Source organism: Schistocerca cancellata, chromosome 2 (assembly GCF_023864275.1).
Source record: "Schistocerca cancellata isolate TAMUIC-IGC-003103 chromosome 2, iqSchCanc2.1, whole genome shotgun sequence".
Taxonomy (NCBI): Eukaryota; Metazoa; Arthropoda; class Insecta; order Orthoptera; family Acrididae; genus Schistocerca; species Schistocerca cancellata.
Window position 1 is genome coordinate 1,098,042,547 of NC_064627.1, and position 12,160 is coordinate 1,098,054,706.

The following is a 12,160-nucleotide window of genomic DNA, read 5'->3' on the forward strand; positions in this document are numbered from 1 at the left end:
ATACGTAGAGGGCAGGCGCGAGAAACGACTGGGAGAGACCAAAAAACGACAAACACACGACAGAACCTTTCATTTTATTGTGGCCACAGATTCGCCCCTTAGTGTACCGAGAGGCAAGAGTGGCGTCAGCGTGTGGGACCGCATCATTATCGCTAAGCAACCACGAAACCGAAGGAAAAATGCAAAATGAAAGACGCCAACAGCACGTCGAGTTCCCAGCCGAGAACGCATCCAAATACTAACCACGGCCAACGATTCTTGACGCCGGTGAACAGACGAGAACCGCTGCACTACGCGCGGTATCGCCGTTGGCGACAGTATCGCGCGACGTGTAGACATCTTACTTCTTGTGAAGATCGCTTGTTATTTACCTGGCAGTGTCTCGCTGGAGGAAGCATTCTCTTTTAGGGGAGAAAAATAAAATGGCACTTGGTGCGGTCGAATACGTGGCATTTGTGTTCACAGCACGACGCTCTAACTTACTCAGCTTTCGAGCTACGCAATGTGGCACGTCTGCAGTCCAATACCCGATCCACCGTCTCATCCACCTTTATTACTGCCCTGACACTCATTTACACACATATCTGCTTTCGTTCACGTTTGCTCGCCTGATGCTTGGACCCCAAAAACCACAACACAAAGATATCGTAAATGCAGTGAGAATAATAAGACTCAGCAAACAAAAGGATGTTCGGCTACCAGGAATCGAATCCGGGCCTCGTGGCTGAAAGCCATGTCTCCTAACAGCTTTCCATTCTTTCTGTCCGCCAGACAATCAGACTTGCAAGGCAAGCACCATAGTCACAGCCGTTTCTAGTAGTGTCTGTGGAACCTGTTCTTCCCGCATGTACGAAATTGGTAGTTTTGGAATATTTAAAATGCATTGTCAGATGTTGGGTTTGAACCCACGCTCCCCTCAGGGAACCAGAGCTTAAATCTGGCGCCTTAGACCGCTCGGCCAATCTGACGTGTGGGCGCAAAGTGTCTACTACCGCCGTTTCTAGACATATCTCCAGAGCCTGACGGCGAAGTTAGCGTGTTTTTTTCTTGTGTGAAGGAAATACGTTGGTTTTAGAGTATTTAAAACGAGTTGTCAGATGTGAGGTTGCACCCCACCCTCACTTTCGGGAACCACAGCTTAAATATGGTGCCTTACACCATTGTTTTCCGTCGCCATCTGTCGTAAGTGGAACGAGCAGAACTGTAGTTATCAACATTCACATTGGCGCAGAGAAAACAAAAAACGACAGAAAAGGCCGTTCCCTAGCAACGGCTACGCTGTGCATTTCGCCCTCAGGGGAAGCTAATGATATGCTCCAGGCGAGCATCAAACTAACCAACTTAATATTGTGATACTTAGGTGCTTTCTACTTCTGGATTGGCACACATATGCTGAATCGACTCTGGATCATCAGTAAGTACGTCACATTAGATATTTGTTTTATCGCCCTGCTGTAAATTAAATGGCAGTTTTTCAACGGCTGTCAGTTCTGCTTCTAGTTACGCTACATCGCCCTAGCAGCACCTACGCACTGCGTTCAGATGTGCTCACCCCCGCTCTGGCGTTGAGCGCCTACAGCGCCATCGCCTTCGGCCTCTGATGGCAGGAGGGTAGCCGATATATCAGGGCGTGGGTGGGACGCAGCACAACGCGGTGGTGGTGTAACGGTCAGCATGGTTGCTTCCCAAGCAGTTGATCCGGGTTCGATTCCCGGCCACCGCACAAAAGGTACTTTTTTCTTCTACGGGTATTCCACGTACCGAAACGCGATCTTCGAAACTGTGAAGTGTCGCGGTACGAATAGTTTTCCTTCGCCCCTCGTCTCAGTCCGTGCTGCCAGGGCGCTAGTCTGCGGTTTCGTTTCTCAGCGTCGTGTGTCTCCATGTGTCGACTTGTCTCGACTTTGCTCGGCTGACGCGAAAGCTGACGCTTGGAAATGGGCATATATGTAGAGGGCAGGCGCGAGAAACGACTGGGAGAGACCAAAAAACGACAAACACAAGACAGAACCTTTCATTGCTCGGCTGACGCGAAAGCTGACGCTTGGAAATGGGCATATACGTAGAGGGCAGGCGCGAGAAACGACTGGGAGAGACCAAAAAACGACAAACACACGACAGAACCTTTCATTTTATTGTGGCCACAGATTCGCCCCTTAGTGTACCGAGAGGCAAGAGTGGCGTCAGCGTGTGGGACCGCATCATTATCGCTAAGCAACCACGAAACCGAAGGAAAAATGCAAAATGAAAGACGCCAACAGCACGTCGAGTTCCCAGCCGAGAACGCATCCAAATACTAACCACGGCCAACGATTCTTGACGCCGGTGAACAGACGAGAACCGCTGCACTACGCGCGGTATCGCCGTTGGCGACAGTATCGCGCGACGTGTAGACATCTTACTTCTTGTGAAGATCGCTTGTTATTTACCTGGCAGTGTCTCGCTGGAGGAAGCATTCTCTTTTAGGGGAGAAAAATAAAATGGCACTTGGTGCGGTCGAATACGTGGCATTTGTGTTCACAGCACGACGCTCTAACTTACTCAGCTTTCGAGCTACGCAATGTGGCACGTCTGCAGTCCAATACCCGATCCACCGTCTCATCCACCTTTATTACTGCCCTGACACTCATTTACACACATATCTGCTTTCGTTCACGTTTGCTCGCCTGATGCTTGGACCCCAAAAACCACAACACAAAGATATCGTAAATGCAGTGAGAATAATAAGACTCAGCAAACAAAAGGATGTTCGGCTACCAGGAATCGAATCCGGGCCTCGTGGCTGAAAGCCATGTCTCCTAACAGCTTTCCATTCTTTCTGTCCGCCAGACAATCAGACTTGCAAGGCAAGCACCATAGTCACAGCCGTTTCTAGTAGTGTCTGTGGAACCTGTTCTTCCCGCATGTACGAAATTGGTAGTTTTGGAATATTTAAAATGCATTGTCAGATGTTGGGTTTGAACCCACGCTCCCCTCAGGGAACCAGAGCTTAAATCTGGCGCCTTAAACCGCTCGGCCAATCTGACGTGTGGGCGCAAAGTGTCTACTACCGCCGTTTCTAGACATATCTCCAGAGCCTGACGGCGAAGTTAGCGTGTTTTTTTCTTGTGTGAAGGAAATACGTTGGTTTTAGAGTATTTAAAACGAGTTGTCAGATGTGAGGTTGCACCCCACCCTCACTTTCGGGAACCACAGCTTAAATATGGTGCCTTACACCATTGTTTTCCGTCGCCATCTGTCGTAAGTGGAACGAGCAGAACTGTAGTTATCAACATTCACATTGGCGCAGAGAAAACAAAAAACGACAGAAAAGGCCGTTCCCTAGCAACGGCTACGCTGTGCATTTCGCCCTCAGGGGAAGCTAATGATATGCTCCAGGCGAGCATCAAACTAACCAACTTAATATTGTGATACTTAGGTGCTTTCTACTTCTGGATTGGCACACATATGCTGAATCGACTCTGGATCATCAGTAAGTACGTCACATTAGATATTTGTTTTATCGCCCTGCTGTAAATTAAATGGCAGTTTTTCAACGGCTGTCAGTTCTGCTTCTAGTTACGCTACATCGCCCTAGCAGCACCTACGCACTGCGTTCAGATGTGCTCACCCCCGCTCTGGCGTTGAGCGCCTACAGCGCCATCGCCTTCGGCCTCTGATGGCAGGAGGGTAGCCGATATATCAGGGCGTGGGTGGGACGCAGCACAACGCGGTGGTGGTGTAACGGTCAGCATGGTTGCTTCCCAAGCAGTTGATCCGGGTTCGATTCCCGGCCACCGCACAAAAGGTACTTTTTTCTTCTACGGGTATTCCACGTACCGAAACGCGATCTTCGAAACTGTGAAGTGTCGCGGTACGAATAGTTTTCCTTCGCCCCTCGTCTCAGTCCGTGCTGCCAGGGCGCTAGTCTGCGGTTTCGTTTCTCAGCGTCGTGTGTCTCCATGTGTCGACTTGTCTCGACTTTGCTCGGCTGACGCGAAAGCTGACGCTTGGAAATGGGCATATATGTAGAGGGCAGGCGCGAGAAACGACTGGGAGAGACCAAAAAACGACAAACACAAGACAGAACCTTTCATTGCTCGGCTGACGCGAAAGCTGACGCTTGGAAATGGGCATATACGTAGAGGGCAGGCGCGAGAAACGACTGGGAGAGACCAAAAAACGACAAACACACGACAGAACCTTTCATTTTATTGTGGCCACAGATTCGCCCCTTAGTGTACCGAGAGGCAAGAGTGGCGTCAGCGTGTGGGACCGCATCATTATCGCTAAGCAACCACGAAACCGAAGGAAAAATGCAAAATGAAAGACGCCAACAGCACGTCGAGTTCCCAGCCGAGAACGCATCCAAATACTAACCACGGCCAACGATTCTTGACGCCGGTGAACAGACGAGAACCGCTGCACTACGCGCGGTATCGCCGTTGGCGACAGTATCGCGCGACGTGTAGACATCTTACTTCTTGTGAAGATCGCTTGTTATTTACCTGGCAGTGTCTCGCTGGAGGAAGCATTCTCTTTTAGGGGAGAAAAATAAAATGGCACTTGGTGCGGTCGAATACGTGGCATTTGTGTTCACAGCACGACGCTCTAACTTACTCAGCTTTCGAGCTACGCAATGTGGCACGTCTGCAGTCCAATACCCGATCCACCGTCTCATCCACCTTTATTACTGCCCTGACACTCATTTACACACATATCTGCTTTCGTTCACGTTTGCTCGCCTGATGCTTGGACCCCAAAAACCACAACACAAAGATATCGTAAATGCAGTGAGAATAATAAGACTCAGCAAACAAAAGGATGTTCGGCTACCAGGAATCGAATCCGGGCCTCGTGGCTGAAAGCCATGTCTCCTAACAGCTTTCCATTCTTTCTGTCCGCCAGACAATCAGACTTGCAAGGCAAGCACCATAGTCACAGCCGTTTCTAGTAGTGTCTGTGGAACCTGTTCTTCCCGCATGTACGAAATTGGTAGTTTTGGAATATTTAAAATGCATTGTCAGATGTTGGGTTTGATCCCACGCTCCCCTCAGGGAACCAGAGCTTAAATCTGGCGCCTTAGACCGCTCGGCCAATCTGACGTGTGGGCGCAAAGTGTCTACTACCGCCGTTTCTAGACATATCTCCAGAGCCTGACGGCGAAGTTAGCGTGTTTTTTTCTTGTGTGAAGGAAATACGTTGGTTTTAGAGTATTTAAAACGAGTTGTCAGATGTGAGGTTGCACCCCACCCTCACTTTCGGGAACCACAGCTTAAATATGGTGCCTTACACCATTGTTTTCCGTCGCCATCTGTCGTAAGTGGAACGAGCAGAACTGTAGTTATCAACATTCACATTGGCGCAGAGAAAACAAAAAACGACAGAAAAGGCCGTTCCCTAGCAACGGCTACGCTGTGCATTTCGCCCTCAGGGGAAGCTAATGATATGCTCCAGGCGAGCATCAAACTAACCAACTTAATATTGTGATACTTAGGTGCTTTCTACTTCTGGATTGGCACACATATGCTGAATCGACTCTGGATCATCAGTAAGTACGTCACATTAGATATTTGTTTTATCGCCCTGCTGTAAATTAAATGGCAGTTTTTCAACGGCTGTCAGTTCTGCTTCTAGTTACGCTACATCGCCCTAGCAGCACCTACGCACTGCGTTCAGATGTGCTCACCCCCGCTCTGGCGTTGAGCGCCTACAGCGCCATCGCCTTCGGCCTCTGATGGCAGGAGGGTAGCCGATATATCAGGGCGTGGGTGGGACGCAGCACAACGCGGTGGTGGTGTAAGGGTCAGCATGGTTGCTTCCCAAGCAGTTGATCCGGGTTCGATTCCCGGCCACCGCACAAAAGGTACTTTTTTCTTCTACGGGTATTCCACGTACCGAAACGCGATCTTCGAAACTGTGAAGTGTCGCGGTACGAATAGTTTTCCTTCGCCCCTCGTCTCAGTCCGTGCTGCCAGGGCGCTAGTCTGCGGTTTCGTTTCTCAGCGTCGTGTGTCTCCATGTGTCGACTTGTCTCGACTTTGCTCGGCTGACGCGAAAGCTGACGCTTGGAAATGGGCATATATGTAGAGGGCAGGCGCGAGAAACGACTGGGAGAGACCAAAAAACGACAAACACAAGACAGAACCTTTCATTGCTCGGCTGACGCGAAAGCTGACGCTTGGAAATGGGCATATACGTAGAGGGCAGGCGCGAGAAACGACTGGGAGAGACCAAAAAACGACAAACACACGACAGAACCTTTCATTTTATTGTGGCCACAGATTCGCCCCTTAGTGTACCGAGAGGCAAGAGTGGCGTCAGCGTGTGGGACCGCATCATTATCGCTAAGCAACCACGAAACCGAAGGAAAAATGCAAAATGAAAGACGCCAACAGCACGTCGAGTTCCCAGCCGAGAACGCATCCAAATACTAACCACGGCCAACGATTCTTGACGCCGGTGAACAGACGAGAACCGCTGCACTACGCGCGGTATCGCCGTTGGCGACAGTATCGCGCGACGTGTAGACATCTTACTTCTTGTGAAGATCGCTTGTTATTTACCTGGCAGTGTCTCGCTGGAGGAAGCATTCTCTTTTAGGGGAGAAAAATAAAATGGCACTTGGTGCGGTCGAATACGTGGCATTTGTGTTCACAGCACGACGCTCTAACTTACTCAGCTTTCGAGCTACGCAATGTGGCACGTCTGCAGTCCAATACCCGATCCACCGTCTCATCCACCTTTATTACTGCCCTGACACTCATTTACACACATATCTGCTTTCGTTCACGTTTGCTCGCCTGATGCTTGGACCCCAAAAACCACAACACAAAGATATCGTAAATGCAGTGAGAATAATAAGACTCAGCAAACAAAAGGATGTTCGGCTACCAGGAATCGAATCCGGGCCTCGTGGCTGAAAGCCATGTCTCCTAACAGCTTTCCATTCTTTCTGTCCGCCAGACAATCAGACTTGCAAGGCAAGCACCATAGTCACAGCCGTTTCTAGTAGTGTCTGTGGAACCTGTTCTTCCCGCATGTACGAAATTGGTAGTTTTGGAATATTTAAAATGCATTGTCAGATGTTGGGTTTGATCCCACGCTCCCCTCAGGGAACCAGAGCTTAAATCTGGCGCCTTAGACCGCTCGGCCAATCTGACGTGTGGGCGCAAAGTGTCTACTACCGCCGTTTCTAGACATATCTCCAGAGCCTGACGGCGAAGTTAGCGTGTTTTTTTCTTGTGTGAAGGAAATACGTTGGTTTTAGAGTATTTAAAACGAGTTGTCAGATGTGAGGTTGCACCCCACCCTCACTTTCGGGAACCACAGCTTAAATATGGTGCCTTACACCATTGTTTTCCGTCGCCATCTGTCGTAAGTGGAACGAGCAGAACTGTAGTTATCAACATTCACATTGGCGCAGAGAAAACAAAAAACGACAGAAAAGGCCGTTCCCTAGCAACGGCTACGCTGTGCATTTCGCCCTCAGGGGAAGCTAATGATATGCTCCAGGCGAGCATCAAACTAACCAACTTAATATTGTGATACTTAGGTGCTTTCTACTTCTGGATTGGCACACATATGCTGAATCGACTCTGGATCATCAGTAAGTACGTCACATTAGATATTTGTTTTATCGCCCTGCTGTAAATTAAATGGCAGTTTTTCAACGGCTGTCAGTTCTGCTTCTAGTTACGCTACATCGCCCTAGCAGCACCTACGCACTGCGTTCAGATGTGCTCACCCCCGCTCTGGCGTTGAGCGCCTACAGCGCCATCGCCTTCGGCCTCTGATGGCAGGAGGGTAGCCGATATATCAGGGCGTGGGTGGGACGCAGCACAACGCGGTGGTGGTGTAACGGTCAGCATGGTTGCTTCCCAAGCAGTTGATCCGGGTTCGATTCCCGGCCACCGCACAGAAGGTACTTTTTTCTTCTACGGGTATTCCACGTACCGAAACGCGATCTTCGAAACTGTGAAGTGTCGCGGTACGAATAGTTTTCCTTCGCCCCTCGTCTCAGTCCGTGCTGCCAGGGCGCTAGTCTGCGGTTTCGTTTCTCAGCGTCGTGTGTCTCCATGTGTCGACTTGTCTCGACTTTGCTCGGCTGACGCGAAAGCTGACGCTTGGAAATGGGCATATATGTAGAGGGCAGGCGCGAGAAACGACTGGGAGAGACCAAAAAACGACAAACACAAGACAGAACCTTTCATTGCTCGGCTGACGCGAAAGCTGACGCTTGGAAATGGGCATATACGTAGAGGGCAGGCGCGAGAAACGACTGGGAGAGACCAAAAAACGACAAACACACGACAGAACCTTTCATTTTATTGTGGCCACAGATTCGCCCCTTAGTGTACCGAGAGGCAAGAGTGGCGTCAGCGTGTGGGACCGCATCATTATCGCTAAGCAACCACGAAACCGAAGGAAAAATGCAAAATGAAAGACGCCAACAGCACGTCGAGTTCCCAGCCGAGAACGCATCCAAATACTAACCACGGCCAACGATTCTTGACGCCGGTGAACAGACGAGAACCGCTGCACTACGCGCGGTATCGCCGTTGGCGACAGTATCGCGCGACGTGTAGACATCTTACTTCTTGTGAAGATCGCTTGTTATTTACCTGGCAGTGTCTCGCTGGAGGAAGCATTCTCTTTTAGGGGAGAAAAATAAAATGGCACTTGGTGCGGTCGAATACGTGGCATTTGTGTTCACAGCACGACGCTCTAACTTACTCAGCTTTCGAGCTACGCAATGTGGCACGTCTGCAGTCCAATACCCGATCCACCGTCTCATCCACCTTTATTACTGCCCTGACACTCATTTACACACATATCTGCTTTCGTTCACGTTTGCTCGCCTGATGCTTGGACCCCAAAAACCACAACACAAAGTTATCGTAAATGCCGTGAGAATAATAAGACTCAGCAAACAAAAGGATGTTCGGCTACCAGGAATCGAATCCGGGCCTCGTGGCTGAAAGCCATGTCTCCTAACAGCTTTCCATTCTTTCTGTCCGCCAGACAATCAGACTTGCAAGGCAAGCACCATAGTCACAGCCGTTTCTAGTAAAGTCTGTGGAACCTGTTCTTCCCGCATGTACGAAATTGGTAGTTTTGGAATATTTAAAATGCATTGTCAGATGTTGGGTTTGAACCCACGCTCCCCTCAGGGAACCAGAGCTTAAATCTGGCGCCTTAGACCGCTCGGCCAATCTGACGTGTGGGCGCAAAGTGTCTACTACCGCCGTTTCTAGGCATATCTCCAGAGCCTGACGGCGAAGTTAGCGTGTTTTTTTCTTGTGTGAAGGAAATACGTTGGTTTTAGAGTATTTAAAACGAGTTGTCAGATGTGAGGTTGCACCCCACCCTCACTTTCGGGAACCACAGCTTAAATATGGTGCCTTACAGCATTGTTTTCCGTCGCCATCTGTCGTAAGTGGAACGAGCAGAACTGTAGTTATCAACATTCACATTGGCGCAGAGAAAACAAAAAACGACAGAAAAGGCCGTTCCCTAGCAACGGCTACGCTGTGCATTTCGCCCTCAGGGGAAGCTAATGATATGCTCCAGGCGAGCATCAAACTAACCAACTTAATATTGTGATACTTAGGTGCTTTCTACTTCTGGATTGGCACACATATGCTGAATCGACTCTGGATCATCAGTAAGTACGTCACATTAGATATTTGTTTTATCGCCCTGCTGTAAATTAAATGGCAGTTTTTCAACGGCTGTCAGTTCTGCTTCTAGTTACGCTACATCGCCCTAGCAGCACCTACGCACTGCGTTCAGATGTGCTCACCCCCGCTCTGGCGTTGAGCGCCTACAGCGCCATCGCCTTCGGCCTCTGATGGCAGGAGGGTAGCCGATATATCAGGGCGTGGGTGGGACGCAGCACAACGCGGTGGTGGTGTAACGGTCAGCATGGTTGCTTCCCAAGCAGTTGATCCGGGTTCGATTCCCGGCCACCGCACAAAAGGTACTTTTTTCTTCTACGGGTATTCCACGTACCGAAACGCGATCTTCGAAACTGTGAAGTGTCGCGGTACGAATAGTTTTCCTTCGCCCCTCGTCTCAGTCCGTGCTGCCAGGGCGCTAGTCTGCGGTTTCGTTTCTCAGCGTCGTGTGTCTCCATGTGTCGACTTGTCTCGACTTTGCTCGGCTGACGCGAAAGCTGACGCTTGGAAATGGGCATATATGTAGAGGGCAGGCGCGAGAAACGACTGGGAGAGACCAAAAAACGACAAACACAAGACAGAACCTTTCATTGCTCGGCTGACGCGAAAGCTGACGCTTGGAAATGGGCATATACGTAGAGGGCAGGCGCGAGAAACGACTGGGAGAGACCAAAAAACGACAAACACACGACAGAACCTTTCATTTTATTGTGGCCACAGATTCGCCCCTTAGTGTACCGAGAGGCAAGAGTGGCGTCAGCGTGTGGGACCGCATCATTATCGCTAAGCAACCACGAAACCGAAGGAAAAATGCAAAATGAAAGACGCCAACAGCACGTCGAGTTCCCAGCCGAGAACGCATCCAAATACTAACCACGGCCAACGATTCTTGACGCCGGTGAACAGACGAGAACCGCTGCACTACGCGCGGTATCGCCGTTGGCGACAGTATCGCGCGACGTGTAGACATCTTACTTCTTGTGAAGATCGCTTGTTATTTACCTGGCAGTGTCTCGCTGGAGGAAGCATTCTCTTTTAGGGGAGAAAAATAAAATGGCACTTGGTGCGGTCGAATACGTGGCATTTGTGTTCACAGCACGACGCTCTAACTTACTCAGCTTTCGAGCTACGCAATGTGGCACGTCCGCAGTCCAATACCCGATCCACCGTCTCATCCACCTTTATTACTGCCCTGACACTCATTTACACACATATCTGCTTTCGTTCACGTTTGCTCGCCTGATGCTTGGACCCCAAAAACCACAACACAAAGATATCGTAAATGCCGTGAGAATAATAAGACTCAGCAAACAAAAGGATGTTCGGCTACCAGGAATCGAATCCGGGCCTCGTGGCTGAAAGCCATGTCTCCTAACAGCTTTCCATTCTTTCTGACCGCCAGACAATCAGACTTGCAAGGCAAGCACCATAGTCACTGCCGTTTCTAGTAGTATCTGTGGAACCTGTTCTTCCCGCATGTACGAAATTGGTAGTTTTGGAATATTTAAAATGCATTATCAAATGTGGGGTTCGAACCCACGCTGCCCTCAGGGAACCATAGCTTAAATCTGGCGCCTTAGACCGCTCGGCCAATCTGACGTGTGGGCGCAAAGTGTCTACTACCGCCGTTTCTAGGCATATCTCCAGAGCCTGACGGCGAAGTTAGCGTGTTTTTTTCTTGTGTGAAGGAAATACGTTGGTTTTAGAGTATTTAAAACGAGTTGTCAGATGTGAGGTTGCACCCCACCCTCACTTTCGGGAACCACAGCTTAAATATGGTGCCTTACAGCATTGTTTTCCGTCGCCATCTGTCGTAAGTGGAACGAGCAGAACTGTAGTTATCAACATTCACATTGGCGCAGAGAAAACAAAAAACGACAGAAAAGGCCGTTCCCTAGCAACGGCTACGCTGTGCATTTCGCCCTCAGGGGAAGCTAATGATATGCTCCAGGCGAGCATCAAACTAACCAACTTAATATTGTGATACTTAGGTGCTTTCTACTTCTGGATTGGCACACATATGCTGAATCGACTCTGGATCATCAGTAAGTACGTCACATTAGATATTTGTTTTATCGCCCTGCTGTAAATTAAATGGCAGTTTTTCAACGGCTGTCAGTTCTGCTTCTAGTTACGCTACATCGCCCTAGCAGCACCTACGCACTGCGTTCAGATGTGCTCACCCCCGCTCTGGCGTTGAGCGCCTACAGCGCCATCGCCTTCGGCCTCTGATGGCAGGAGGGTAGCCGATATATCAGGGCGTGGGTGGGACGCAGCACAACGCGGTGGTGGTGTAACGGTCAGCATGGTTGCTTCCCAAGCAGTTGATCCGGGTTCGATTCCCGGCCACCGCACAGAAGGTACTTTTTTCTTCTACGGGTATTCCACGTACCGAAACGCGATCTTCGAAACTGTGAAGTGTCGCGGTACGAATAGTTTTCCTTCGCCCCTCGTCTCAGTCCGTGCTGCCAGGGCGCTAGTCTGCGGTTTCGTTTCTCAGC

General features: G+C 49.8%; 11 non-coding genes across 11 annotated transcripts; 6 read left to right on the plus strand and 5 right to left on the minus strand.

Annotated features, from left to right (window-relative positions):
* Window positions 1-884: 884 nt before the first annotated feature.
* Trnal-uaa (transfer RNA leucine (anticodon UAA)) lies at window positions 885-968 on the minus strand. Its single transcript has one exon. It is a non-coding gene; the product is annotated as a tRNA-Leu (tRNA).
* A 683-nt stretch (window positions 969-1,651) lies between these two features.
* On the plus strand, window positions 1,652-1,723 carry Trnag-ccc (transfer RNA glycine (anticodon CCC)). The gene has a single exon. It is a non-coding gene; the product is annotated as a tRNA-Gly (tRNA).
* Window positions 1,724-2,942: 1,219 nt separating this feature from the next.
* Trnal-uaa (transfer RNA leucine (anticodon UAA)) lies at window positions 2,943-3,026 on the minus strand. Its single transcript has one exon. It is a non-coding gene; the product is annotated as a tRNA-Leu (tRNA).
* A 683-nt stretch (window positions 3,027-3,709) lies between these two features.
* Trnag-ccc (transfer RNA glycine (anticodon CCC)) lies at window positions 3,710-3,781 on the plus strand. The gene has a single exon. It is a non-coding gene; the product is annotated as a tRNA-Gly (tRNA).
* Window positions 3,782-5,000: 1,219 nt separating this feature from the next.
* Window positions 5,001-5,084, minus strand: Trnal-uaa (transfer RNA leucine (anticodon UAA)). The gene has a single exon. It is a non-coding gene; the product is annotated as a tRNA-Leu (tRNA).
* Window positions 5,085-5,767: 683 nt separating this feature from the next.
* Window positions 5,768-5,839, plus strand: Trnag-ccc (transfer RNA glycine (anticodon CCC)). Its single transcript has one exon. It is a non-coding gene; the product is annotated as a tRNA-Gly (tRNA).
* A 1,219-nt stretch (window positions 5,840-7,058) lies between these two features.
* On the minus strand, window positions 7,059-7,142 carry Trnal-uaa (transfer RNA leucine (anticodon UAA)). Its single transcript has one exon. It is a non-coding gene; the product is annotated as a tRNA-Leu (tRNA).
* Window positions 7,143-7,825: 683 nt separating this feature from the next.
* On the plus strand, window positions 7,826-7,897 carry Trnag-ccc (transfer RNA glycine (anticodon CCC)). Its single transcript has one exon. It is a non-coding gene; the product is annotated as a tRNA-Gly (tRNA).
* A 1,219-nt stretch (window positions 7,898-9,116) lies between these two features.
* On the minus strand, window positions 9,117-9,200 carry Trnal-uaa (transfer RNA leucine (anticodon UAA)). The gene has a single exon. It is a non-coding gene; the product is annotated as a tRNA-Leu (tRNA).
* A 683-nt stretch (window positions 9,201-9,883) lies between these two features.
* Window positions 9,884-9,955, plus strand: Trnag-ccc (transfer RNA glycine (anticodon CCC)). The gene has a single exon. It is a non-coding gene; the product is annotated as a tRNA-Gly (tRNA).
* A 1,986-nt stretch (window positions 9,956-11,941) lies between these two features.
* On the plus strand, window positions 11,942-12,013 carry Trnag-ccc (transfer RNA glycine (anticodon CCC)). Its single transcript has one exon. It is a non-coding gene; the product is annotated as a tRNA-Gly (tRNA).
* The last annotated feature ends 147 nt before the right edge of the window (window positions 12,014-12,160 follow it).